Source organism: Myotis myotis, unplaced genomic scaffold, assembly GCF_014108235.1.
Source record: "Myotis myotis isolate mMyoMyo1 unplaced genomic scaffold, mMyoMyo1.p scaffold_m19_p_15, whole genome shotgun sequence".
Classification (NCBI taxonomy): Eukaryota; Metazoa; Chordata; class Mammalia; order Chiroptera; family Vespertilionidae; genus Myotis; species Myotis myotis.
The window spans coordinates 44,875,237-44,886,053 of NW_023416319.1; the positions used below are offsets into that span (position 1 = coordinate 44,875,237).

Sequence of the window (10,817 nt, forward strand, 5' to 3'; positions counted from 1 at the left end):
ATAATTGCTGCACCAGTCTGCATTCCCACCAGTGGTGGACTAGGGTTCCCTTTTCTCCACATCCTCTCCAGCACTTGTCATTGGTTGTTTTGTTGATGATAGCCATTCTGACAGGTGATACCTCATTGTCATTTTAATTTGCATCTCTCTAATGATTAGTGACTTCAAGCATTTTTTCATACGTCTCTTGGCCATCTGTATATCCACTTTGGAGAAGTGTCTATTTAGGTCCTTTGCCCATTTTTTTAAACTGGATTGTCTTCCTTTTGTTAAGTTGTATGAGTTCCTTTTTTTTTTTTTAACCCCTTAGCAGATGTATCATTGACAAATATGTTCTGCCATACAGTGAGCTCCCTTTTCATTTTGTTGATGGTTTCTTTTGCTGTGCAGAAGCTTTTCAGTTTGATGTAGTGCCATTTGTTTATTTTCTCCTTAGTTTCCTTTGCCTTAGGAGCTGTATCAGTAAACATATTGCTATGAGAGATGTCTGAGATTTTGCTGCCTATGGTTTCTTCTAAGATCTTCATAGTTTCACAACTTACATTTAAGTCTTTTATCCATTTTGAGTTTATTCTTGTGTAAGTTGGTGGTCTGGTTTTTCTTTCTTCTTTCTTTCTTTCTTTCTTTCTTTCTTTCTTTCTTTCTTTCTTTCTTTCTTTCTTCCTTTCTCTGCATGTACCTGTCCAATTTTCACCATTTATTGAAAAGACTGTCTTTACTCCACTGTATGCTCTTGCCTCCTTTGTCCAATATTAATTGAGCACAATGGCTTGGGTTTGCATCAAACATTTGATACACAAAACAATTCTTCACTGTTGGAAGGTGCTAGGGAACCAGCTCATTATTTTGAAGACAGATGAGCAAAGGGAAAGAATCTAGCATTATTTATTGTACCTTTCTGATATAAACTGTACTACTGGGCCTCTTTTATAAAATATTCTAGATAATAAAAAAGGAAGGAAGCACCATTTTACAACATCTGATGAGCTAATGGTTGTTGGCAGAGACCAGTGACTGCCAGCAACATAAGGAGAGACGATCAGCCATTATGGGCCTTTGGATGGAAGAATATGCCACCACCACGCAAGTCGTCTCGCCAAAGGAAAACGGGAGTCTTTGACCAGAGTCCTCAGAGTCTAGATCTAACACGCAATTTGTAGGAGATTCAGAGGACAGTTAAATTACACCACAGGGCTTTGTCTGAGAAGCACAAATGAAATATTCACAGACATAATATAACATCTGAGATTGACTTCAAAAATAATATAGTTGGAAAAATAGAATCATCTGTTGAGTGTGGGATGGAGGGTGAAGGTGGGGGTGTGATGAGGCAGGATTGGCCATGAATGTTGGTGGTTGGGTTGGATCATGGCTGCGAGGTAGTTACTGTTTTTCTTTATGTGTGTTTAAATTTTCCATTTTACAAAGTTTTAAAAATAAAAGGAAAGATCTGAAACCACTGCTCTGGGAAATTTGATTCACCCCATTTTATAGCAGATGAATTTAAAGGGTCGCGAGCTAGCAGGGTGTGTCTTTGGGGATCACAGGAGGCCAGAATCTGTGACTTTCTCCTGCAAAATCCTGAGTTAGGGGATAGGGGCAATGGACAGCAGAGGTGACCCTTCTTTGGAGTCTGTCAAAGTGAGATCTAAAGGCCGTCTCCCGCAGAATCTTTTGTCACTTGCTAAAAATACAGATCCCTGGCATGCACCCTGACCAGAGGGAGGGGGCCTAGGAGTCTGTACTTTAACACGCTCCCAAGTGAGTCTGATGCTCAGCGAAGTTTGATAATAATTGCCCAAGGGTGTGGCTCAAGAGTCAAGGGGGTGTTGCGTCAAGAGAAGGGCCGTAAGGACGCTCAGTACGTTTTCCATCTTCTCATTGAAGCGGAGGGCAGGTCTTAGACCACAATTAGGGTGCAGGGCTGGGAGGAGAGAGGGGCTGGACCTTACTCTGGGCTCCTTGAAGATGGCTCCTTTGTGGTATTTATCTCTGTAGCCTTGTTGTCTGACATGGAGGAGGTGCTCAGGAAGTATCTGCTGAATGAGGAACTGGCTTAGTGAGTGAATGAATGACTCAGGGGGTGAATTAATAAAGGCCCGTGAGGCCTGTGCTGGGGACTCAGCCAAAGCTGAGGAGGCAGGGCTGAGCCTCTGGGCTCATTTGGAGGAGGAGTGAAGGTGAGCAAAGTGCGGACCACAGGGTGGACAGACCCCGCAGTGGCTGGTAGCTCAGGCCTGAACTCCACCTGGGGCCGGCCTGCTGGCATTCCCAGTCACCAACGAAGGAGTTGTTCGTGGGATGGCCAGAAACTTCTGTGGCGGAACCAGCAGACACCTCCATCTCTAAGAGTGGAGTTCTTGCTCTCTTTGCTTCAGGCCCGCAGGCCGCTTACTTTGGGGAGGTCTGTGGCACAGCCCATCCATGGCACCGACTCTTCTTATTTCAAAGTGAATACAAGAAGCCGGGTACCATATACCTAGATTTGGAGGTGCAGGCTGTTTTGAATCCTGCTTGCCAATCAAGGAGGCTTCAGCAGAGGTGATTTCGGGGAGACGCTGGAGAAAACGGCATTCCGAAATTCCTGCCTGCTCCTTTGATCACTGGGGCTGCCCTCCCCCTGGTGGAGGCCCTTCCTCCAGCCTCCAGCGTCCTGTGGAAGGAGCCATCCCATCCCCATCTCCGCGCTGAAAGCCTCGGCTGGATTTCCAGACAGAAGAGGAAGTGGTGCGGTCTACCCAGAGCAGCTTGGCACGCAGAGGAGCTCTGGGATCTATTATCCTCCCGCGTGCAGATTTGATGGGGGAAGAGAACAAAGCGCAGAGCCAGCCAGAAACCACAGACCTGTAATCTTTCCAAATCCTGAAGGCGGCTTGTGTGCATCCCTCTCTGCGTGGCGCCCAAATCTCCGAATCTCAGAGAGGCCGGGGGCGCCTGTTTCCCAGATCACAGCCGGGGTGGAAAGGGAAGACAAATCTGTTCTGTTTGGTTTCCATAGAATCGACCCGGAGATTAACTGCCAAGGTCTCAGTGACACACAATATCAATCACCGGCTAAATGTCATAACGAGAGCTGGGCAGGTTGTCAAGAGAGGCCTCCAGGTTGCTCTTACAGCTTCATATTTAAAGGTTTGGTCCCAGGAAACCGAGCGCCAAGTTGACGGCTACTTGGCCCATGTGCAGCATCAGCCCTTCTCTCCCCCGAGGTACCAAACCCGGCTCCTCCCTGAGGGGCCGGCCAGGTTACAGAGAGGGGGGAATGGGTTGTGTGTTCAAGACACACACACACACACACACACACACACACACACACACACACACACAAACGAACATCTAACTGTTGACCTCAGGTAAGAGATGAAGGGAGTAGTGGGGACGGTGGCACACTGGAGAGCGAGTGCCCGCTCTTGCATGCCCATGTGGTTTTCAAATGTCGGGGCTACAGCAGATGCTGTCCTTGCCCTGTCCCAGTCCTCGGCTCAGATCACCGCAATGTAAATGGACAGTGCCCTTCCCCGCTCAGGCCCCTGTATCCTCCTACTTGAGGGTATTTTCTGGCATTTGCACTGGTCAGGCCTAACACAGGGAGAGTTACTCCCAGAAGTCATTGGAATGAGGGGCAGGAGTTGGTGGATAAACACCCCAGCTTCTTCCTCCCTGAGAGGGACCATTGTGAAGTCTGTTCTACACCGTCTCCTGGAGGCTCGAGCCCCCCCACCCCCAACTCGCCCCCTCCCACCCACCCACCCACTCTCACCCCCCCATCCCCTCCACCCCCCCACCCTCCCTCACCCCTGTTCCGCCCCCGATCTGCCCAGAGTGGCAACCTGCTCGCTCACACGTCCTTTGCTGGCTCCCTCCCCTCCCAATCTCACTTGTCCATTTCTTGCGGTGCTTCTGGAGCACCTCTCAAATAGACCACCTGCACCAAACCCTGGTCTTAGGCTCTACCTTCAAGGGAATCTAAACGAAGATACTGTTAATTCTAAGACATTTAAAGTCACTGTGACAGCAGAGAGTGCAGAGGCCCAGTGCATTGGACCACTAAGGCCTGGAGTGCCATTTCCCCTGTGAAACGGTGGCCTTGCCTTCGAGGCGTTATTTCCAGGAATAACACAGGGACCCCTCGTTAATTCTGACCCCCTTTCAGAATTTTCAATGGTACAGCTTGCATTTGGTTAAAGGCTTCCCTTGCCCAATGAGGAAAGGTTTTGATCTGAATTCAAAATGATAATTTCAACACCATGGTAAAAAACAAAAACACCAAAAAACACCTTAGATAGTTTTAATTTTTTAACTAGGAAAAATATCCACCCAAATGTCAATACTGTGGGCAAGTGTCAGGACTCAGATTTTTTTCCTGTTTTCTGTTTGGGGGTTTTTTAAATAAATAATTATAATTTATAATGAATAACCGTGTCTTGTTTTTTAACTGTGCTAGCCACACAGAACAGTGTGGGCAGGAAGCTGCTGTGACTTCTGAGGTGAGATGTCCACTCTGTCTTCCTTGCTCCTGGGACCTGGTGCTTTCTTGGGGCTCCTCCCCCTCCGTCCCTCTCTCTCTACATTCATGGTCTCATGGTCCTTCTCTGCTCTCACAGCCCCAGCCATCACTGAGGACTCCCAGGTCTACACGTCTCATCCTCCCCCAGCTTCACTTGCTTTTTGATAACATGGCGCTACAACAAGAGGGATGCAGGTGCTCTTTCAAACCCAGCCTGAACCTTTTGCTGCGTGGAGAGATGCATCATTCATTTCAGTGGGACAATTAAATCGCTAAGTGGACCTTTTGAGCCTGCAGAGACTGGCCAGGTAGTAGCCACCCCCAGGAATGTGAGCCACAGAACAGGCCTCCTGCTTAGTAAAAAATATCCTTTGAAGATACTTTTGATGAGGAAAAGATAAGTCCTAAAGCATGACTCAGAAAAGAGGAGGGAAACGCAGGGAGCTAAGCTTCTGTATAAGAAAGCAAGGCCAGTTCTGAGTCTGCTAGGCTCAGGGGTATGAGGGGTCCGGCTGCGGGTGGAGGAGGGAGGCCTTGAGGCCAGAGACAGCCAGGTGAGGAGAGTCCAGGGGACACAGCCACAGACTAGGAGGCACAGAGATTCCCAATACTCAGCTTTGCAGTGCCCCCTAGCTATGTCAGCTCTCTTTCTCTGTCTCTCTGTTTCTCTGTCTCTCTCTGTCACCTAGTCCAGTGGTTCTCAATCTTCTGGCCCTTTAAATACAGTTCCTCATGTTGTGATCCAACCGTAAAATTATTTTCGTTGCTACTTCATAACTGTCATGTTGCTACTGTTATGAATCGTCATGTAAATATCTGATATGCAGGATGGTCTTAGGCGACCCCTGTGACAGGGTCGTTCGACCGCCAAAGGGGTCGCGACCCACAGGTTAAGAACCGTTGCCCTAGTCCTTGGGTGAAACTGCTAAACATGACAGACAGCCCTGTTTATGGTGGGTTTGAGAAATCAAAGGGAAAGAAGCTTGTGCCAGTGGAGAGAAGAAGAAACTGAAATGTATGAAGCAGCGTGTACAGTCTGCTTCTGTTCTTATACAAAAATCCATTTCGCCAGAATAGTAACACTTATTTCAAGATGATGACATTATATGTGGTTTTTCTTCTTCTTAAGGAACTCTCTTCTAAAATTTCTGTGACGGACAGATATTGAGTAGATGGAGGGGGAAACGAGGCTGCGGAAGTTCTACTTCAGGATTGTTCTGGGCACGGTAGATGCTCACCCTCAACCTGTGGGCTGAGGCACAGGAAGGTGGCCTTCAGGACAAGGCCTGACCCGTGGTCCTTTGGTCTTGAGAGGCACTGAGAACTCTCCCAATGAGTGTGCGCTCCCTGAGGGCAGAGATGCGTCCTCCTTGAGGTCTCCGATGGCAGCAGCCAGGCCCAAGTCATGTCAGAAGGTCCCACTAGTCCCTCAAGACTCCCAGGAAACCAGAGGAATCAGGTTTTGTGGGGCCTGAAGCTTCCACGGTATCTTTAAGAGAAAGAAAACCAAGAAGCCACTGGGACGTGAAAACCCAGAAAGAGGCCAGCACAGGTGCAGGGTCCGGAAGCTTCAGGGTGAATCCATGTCTGTGGGTAACTCTCTTCCCCTTTGTGTCAGAGGAAGAGGGCGGGGCTCCTCCTGTCCCCCGTGATGTCAGAGCCGGGGTCCATGTCCTTGACTTGCCTTAGCCTGGCCTTCGGCTACCTCAGCCAGCATCGGGTGCTGTGGTGGGTCACGAGTGGGGGTGATGGGCAGTGGCCTCGGTTCCTCTTTGACTTCACCTCAGAAGTTAGGTCCACCCCCAAGTTCTGCTCACACTTCCCTCCGTTAAGAGCTAGAGATGGGCTAAGCCAGAGAGGTCTCTGTCTTCTAGAAGTTTTTGGTCTAGTAGAATCATTTATAATCTAATCTTTTAAAGCATTCTCCTCTTCCTTGAAGGCATTCTGTATCTGTGCACATGTGAACACTGTATGTTTCTGTCCATAGTGCATTGGGATCACGGGGGAATGTCCGTCTGTGTTTAAATGCATGCATATTGTGTTTCTTCCATGACACCACCCCAGGTGGGCTTGCAACATGCCTGGAACGGAAGGGGACTAAGAATGTTATTGTGGTTGGGTCAATTACTCTATTAGGAGAGCGATGCCTACTGCCAGGGTCGGTGAGGAATGGAATTTGGCAGCAGTATACATACAAAAAAAAGACATATTTTTAATTCACTACAAGTCAATGCTTGTCTTTCACATCTTAAATCTATAGAAATGATCCCAACCAGGAAATAAAAGTTGTGGAATTTTTAAAAATTAAAACTTGGACGTGAAAACCCAGGAATTTTTTTGTTGCCTATAATTTAATTCTTAATGTATCAGACATAATCCAAGTTTAACAGATTTTTTTTTTTTTTTTGGATTCTGGCAAATATGTTAACAGGAGGCAATTATGTGAATTAATATAAACTTCTTTTATTAAAAAAACAAAAGCCCTCATTTAAGGAGGTAATTTAATATTCCTTCTACGATGGTGTTGATGTCATTAACTTGTTTGATTAACTCTTCAAATGGTTTCAAAGTGCTTCAGGGTGGTAATTTATGAAGTCCTAATTGATGTCCCCAATCTTGGTTTGGCAGGGTTGGGCCTCCCGGAAACCGTGAGGAGGTTGGAGGCCCACACTCGGCTTCCTTCGCAGACAAGGCCCGGCGGGCCGGCTGGGATGGGCTGTACCTCTGTGCCGGGCCAGGGGGGCGGGGGGCTCTGGCACAGGAGCTGAGAGGCTCTGACGTCCGAGCAGGCCAGTTGTGGTTCCTGCCGCCCGAGCCCCTGAGCCCTGGCTTCCTCTGAAGATGTGTGGGAACGCTGCGGCAGTTTCACAGCGTGTGAATGCAGGGCTAGATGGCCTTGGGTTCAAGTCTCTCAAGAACCATTTCCTGCTGTGCATCGCCTCAGAACATGAGGCTCTTTTGTGCCGGGGAAGATGGAGGCGGGGAGAGGACGCAGTGCCGCCCTCACCATGGGCCCACCACCCGTCCAGTCCAGGCCACTGTTCCTCACTAGGCCTGCCTCCTGATGCTGCACGGAGGTGGCTCTGGGCCTTGGGAAGGCTGGGGGCCAAGTGCCCACCTCTTAAAGCAGCCACAAAAGTTCACTGTGAAATCCAGGGCCTGGCAGGACTCAGAGAAACGATCATGCGCTTGGTTACTTTTACCTTGTGCCCGGCGATTGTCTACTCTCAAAACCTCTAGACAAGGAACAGCTGCCCCCACTTTACAGCTGAGAAAATGAGGGTCAGGGAGGCTGTTAGTAACACGACACCAGGCTAGAGAGTGGTGAGGCGGGGACTCCACCCCAGCAGCCAAGCATCCTAAGCCATGTCGGTGGATGGGTCCCTCTATTCTTGGTCACAAAGTGTATGCTCCTGAGGGCAGGCCCGGGCCTCCCGGTGTGTCCGTCCTGATGTGCAGCTCAGAGTGTGTGACGTCTTGGAAAGACTCTCACTGCCTCAGAGTCTCATATACCTGGGCTTTAACTTCCTCATCCGTAAGTGGGGATAATGGCCACCTTTCTGGTGTTGAGTTAAATGAGACGATACAAGTGCTTGGCACATGGACACAGGCTCAGAGAATGTTTCACGAAGGGGAAACAAAGAGGCAGGGGCCAGCGGGGGGCAGGGTGTGTGTGTGTGGAGAATTCCCAGCTGGGCTGGGAGCTAGATTCTGAGTCAAGTGGGAAAGAGCGAGAAGAGCAGTTTGACTGGGGCCGAGGGTCTCCGGGGGTAGTTGTGGCAAACGGATGGGCGTGAAGAAGCCTGAACGGTCTCGGGTGATGGCCTCAGTTGCCCTGAATGATCAGCAAGGCTTCGGGAGGAGGGGAAAGGACTCTCTCCAGTGTTAACATCTGCTGGCCGTGCCAGGCTGTAAGACTTGCCCCGGTAGTTACTGTGGAATCGGTGGGCCTAAAACCATCAAGGTCACCAGAAGTGAACATTCAATCACCATCTGCTCAGGAATCGGGCTGCAGAGGGCAAACGGAGCTGTTTCCTGGCCCGGAGCTGACTGACCTCCCCGACTCCTCAGACCCTATCCCCCATCGCACCCCTCTCCCCCTTGCCCAAGGCTCTTTCCTTGGACAGGACTTAGCAGCCCTTCAAGTGTTGTTTCTAAATGTCATCTGACGGGACCACAATGATTTTGCCTTGAAGAGAACCAAGACGGGGCCACGAGGGAAAAGTCAGGGCAAAAGAAGAAGTTCCCTCGCTGCTGAGGCCTTGAGGGAGGCGCCTCTATACGTGCTCCCCTCATGCCCCCTTCCTTATTCTCTGAGTGTTTCCCTTGGAATGTTTTCCGCTTTCCTGAACAGTAAGAACCGCCCACTCCCAGCATCTCTTGGGTCCCAGGCCCATGAGGCGCCTCTGGGGCCACAGGACCAGGCACCAAGGTTTAATGGGAGACCCCTGGTCTCAGACACAGGATACCATCCCACCCTCCTACCCACAGGTGCAGCTGTCTTGGGCCAGTGGTTCTGTCCTTCCGTGATTCAGTCTCCCCATATTTACCAGGGCGTCATCCCAACCTCATCCCCCTCCCTTCCCACCAGGAATGGGAAAAGCTTTAACAATAGTCCCTCTGTCCAGATGGTGCCAGTATTATTCCCAGGACACAGGGAGAATTCTCAGCCGTGGGATCTGAGTCCTTCCTTGTGATTTGTGTTGCTCTATACATGATGTGGATCACTCTGGTGTCTCCAGCTACCCCTCCCGCTGAGATTTTTCCTCTCCACTGGCTAAATGGACAAACGCAGCCTTGCTGGAATGTGATACAATGCCTCCAGTGCCGCCGGGGGGCCCGTGGAGCTTTAACCCGCCCCATTCTCCTTTAGAAACAGGCATTGAACTGGAAGCACAGATTTGGAGGGAGGGGAGTGGAGAAAATTCCATGGAGTCTCTAGAGAAAGATGGGTAACAAGAAACCTTTCACACTAAAAGGATGTCAGCTGTTCTCCGTCTCTCCAGAAAGAGGGTGGAAAGGGGGTTTCTAATCCCTACACCCAGGCCCCCAAAAGACATTTGACGGGACCCAAGAGATGTCAGCCCCACCACCCCAGGGCCTTACCTGTGCGCTGGGTTGGCTGGGTCAGGGGGTGCTTGTCCGTGAGGTGTGTGGTGCCACACACCCGGCCACCCAGACTGGCATCCGAGAGCCTATTTTTAGGGTCAGATCTGCTGACACTGACCTTGTGTGCCACGCAGTCTGAGAAGAAACCCGAGGCGTCTGCTTCGCCAGTGTGACCTGAAACCCCTGACTGTGGGAGTCCTGTACCTGGAGCCCACAGGCCTGTCCCTGGCTCCACCACAGAGGCGGGTCACGTGGCTGCGGCGGTGGGGTAAGGGCACAGGCCGGGGGAGTGCCCAGCTTTGTTTTCTTGGGATGGACGAGGCCAGGTGTCTGCGGAGCCCTGCCCAGCTCTGTCCTGGAACGGGGAGAACAGAGGAGGTTTGCGCGCTGGCCCCGGGCCTGTGGGAGCCTCCAGAAGAGCTCTCCATTCCACTCTTTTCTGGGAGTTTGTGGAGCTACCTCTGGGGAGTGGATGCCATGGATGCAATGGATGCTGCATCATGGGAGGCAATCAGTGAATTGCCCCCAAGAAGGACTGTAGGCTTGCTCCGTTTTCAGTGTTGCTTCCTGTGAGACCTCCGGCAAGTGTCCCACCCCTCTGGGCTTCAGTGGGGAAAATAATCATAATGCCATCCTCTGATGTTGTTTTGTTGTTAGGGTTAAATGACATAAAGGAGGAAAAGCACACAGTGCCTGGCACGGGCTGAACATTTTAACATGCTAGATGGTACTAGGATGCCAAAAATATCTCCAATTCAAGTCATTCCCAGGTCTCTCTGTTCTTGGCAGCTCCTTCTCTCCATCTCCCGCCTCTTTGGCTCCCGCTTTCTTTCCTCCATGATTCCCCACCAAGCCCAACTGCTGCGGCCTCCTTGTCAGTGTTGTGTGCTGTAGACCTATCCAGGCTTCCCTAATTTTTTAGTAAAATCTTTCCAAGGCTTCCTACACTTCTTTCTAATGAGTGATGAGGTTTTCGGCCCTTCCCCATCCTCGTCACCCCCTTTGTGGAATACACTGATGTGTGAAGGACTGGAGGGCGTGGGGATGGAGTCACCAGTCTCCCCTCATTCTTCACTTTACAGGGTCTTCTTGAGTCGGGTCATTATATTGTCCTCTGCAATTTTGTTTTCAAAGAAACCAAAGATCTTCCTCATACTTTGCTTGTTTAGCCTCTGCCTGTGTTATTTAGATTATTTCTACTAGT

The 10,817-nt window shown here is 50.1% G+C and overlaps 1 protein-coding gene across 1 annotated transcript in view; it reads right to left on the reverse strand.

Annotated features, from left to right (window-relative positions):
• Window positions 1-9,773, reverse strand: part of DUSP29 (dual specificity phosphatase 29) — a 34,174-nt gene extending 24,401 nt beyond the window's left edge. Inside the window, exon 1 of the mRNA XM_036337346.1 lies at window positions 9,611-9,773. The gene's annotated coding sequence lies outside the window, so the exon portion shown is untranslated. The remainder of the gene's footprint in view (window positions 1-9,610) is intronic.
• Between the last annotated feature and the right edge of the window lie 1,044 nt (window positions 9,774-10,817).